Below are 2,283 nucleotides of genomic sequence, written 5' to 3' on the forward strand. Positions count from 1 at the left end.
AAAAAAAAAAAAAAAAAAGAAAGTCCTGAGACAGTTGGACCTGTCAATTACAGGAAACCAAAGCCTGATTTCCCTAAGGGTAAAGAGATCTCAGAGGGCAGAACCTGCTCAGGCCAGATGGTTGACCGAAAGTGACCACAGGTGGGCTCAGGGTAATCTGGGAAGTCCCTGAAAGTGTTTGCAACCTTATCTGTGTGTGTGTGCCTCTGCATGAGCCCAGCGTTTGCACACACATGTGCACATGCATGGTTCTGGGAAGAGCACTGTGGATTCTCAAGTGGGGCCATGACCATTAAAAGTGAGAAACTCCTGCTCCAGGGTTTTCTGGGTTGGTTCCCTGCCTTTCTCCCCTCCGGGTCTTCCTGGATGCTGGGAGGTTATTGCACCTCTCCCTTCTCTCTCTCTCTCTCTCTCTCTCTCTATTTCCCTGAAGCAGAATCTGGGGGTACAGTGGGACTCTGAGGTTGACCTGCAGACTCCCTCATTTTACAGGCAGGAAGTCTATACCCTGAAATGGGAAGAGACTTCCCCGGGGCCACCCCGCTCCTGGCAGCCAGTGCCCGGGGGAGCCCCGTCCCTAGGAGCTGGGCCCCAGGACAGTGTCAGCCCCAGAACTGTGGGCAAAGGTTTTGGATTGTGCCTGAGTGGGGACAGGGGCAGAGACAAGGTGCGCTCTGGATAACAGGCTTCTCCACCTGCTTTTGGCCATCTCTTGATCCCTGAGAGGGAGGGACACCGCCCTCACTGCAGGCTGGCAGCAGAGGATGGCCTGCCTTGGCAGAGGGCAGGAGCACCGTGGGCTCATCTCTCACTGGTCTGTTCTTCACCTTTTGCCCGACAGCAGACTTCTGCTCCGGCCCAGGGAAAATGGCTGGCCGTGTTTCCTTTCCTTTTATTTCCCCAGCTGACTCTTGGAGTCAAGTGGACGAATGACTTGGGCAGCAGGAGGGAGGTGGAATGAGGGGCTGAGGAGGCCCAAACGGTCCCCAAGATAAACTACACTGGGAGAGAAAGATGCCAGGTCCTTGAAGACAGGCCCGAGTCCCTTTCCACAGGGTGGGCAGTTCTGGAATACTCCAGGGCTAGATTCACAGGGATCCACACACCTGGATCTTCCAATACAATTCCCATCTGCCAATGAGACCGCAAGAGGTCAGGGGATCCCTCTGTGGCCGCCCAGTGAGATCCCAGCCCTGCTAGCTCTCAATTTCAGAATGACCACTGGGACTCCTGTGTGACAGAAGGCAGGACAGGACAGTGACGGAGGCCCCGGAGACTGATCCCAGTTTTGGCCGTGCAAACTTGGGTCAGCGTCTCCACCTCCCCGCACCTCCCTCTCCTCATCTGCACTCTGACCTGGCTCCATCCTGTTACGAGCAGGCAAAAAGCTGCGCACATGGGGTGCTTTGCACAGCGCCTTTCTCTGAATCGCCACTGGTGTGTGGCACGACGGAAGCACGTGTGCCCCAGCCTCTCACTCATGAGGCTCCCAGGCGTCTAGCGCACCACTGAGACCCACGCCATGATTGCCAGCATTGCTGTGACCGCCAGCGTTCCCACCACCATCCTATCCAGCCTCGCCCTCCTGGCACAGAGCACTCTTTCTGTCCACCTTCCGTGATGCTGCCACCACAGAGAGGACCACGGCTGGCAGTTGGGCTTAGGGCGTGCTCTTGATTCCCTCAGGGCCCCCAAGATCCGGCTCTGAGCCGTGCCAGAGTCACCAGTAGTGACACATAGGCGGGAGCTCACCTAAGCAGGCTGGGAAGTGCATGCATCACCCTCACTGGCCCTGAAGAGGCAGCTCTAGCCCCCCGCTGGCTGCAGTGGCATCTGGGCAGGCATCCCGTGTCCCCCACCAGATGCTATCACGTGAAGTCAGATCCAGGGCATGTGTAGATGGACAGAGACCTGGTTGGGGAGGGTCCTCATGGCTCCAGTCTACCTCTTTGAGAGCCTTGGCCTGGGGTGGAGCCTCAGGGTCTGAAGCTCGTCATGGGGGCTCAAGGAAGTCACTCCAACCCTCTGGGCCTCAGTTTCCCCATAGGAAATGAGAAGGGAGAGGGATGGATCTCGTCGGTGGTTTTTTCTTTTTCTTTCTTTTTTTTTTTTTTTGAGATGGAGTCTTGCTCTGATGCCCAGGCTGGATGGAGTGCAGTGGCACAATCCTGGCTCACCACAACCTCTGCCTCCCAGGTTCAAGCAGTTCTTCTGCCTCAGCCTCCTGAGTAGCTGGGACTATAGGTGCACATCACCACCACGCCCAGCTAATTTTTTTTTTTT

General features: G+C 56.3%; 1 protein-coding gene across 1 annotated transcript in view; it reads right to left on the reverse strand.

The window, feature by feature from the left end:
* Positions 1–2,283, reverse strand: part of NTNG2 (netrin G2) — an 88,509-nt gene that overhangs the window by 64,067 nt on the left and 22,159 nt on the right. The gene's annotated exons all lie outside the window — the stretch shown is intronic.

The sequence above is a fragment of the Colobus angolensis genome, unplaced genomic scaffold (assembly GCF_000951035.1).
Source record: "Colobus angolensis palliatus isolate OR3802 unplaced genomic scaffold, Cang.pa_1.0 Scaffold9, whole genome shotgun sequence".
Classification (NCBI taxonomy): domain Eukaryota; kingdom Metazoa; phylum Chordata; class Mammalia; order Primates; family Cercopithecidae; genus Colobus; species Colobus angolensis.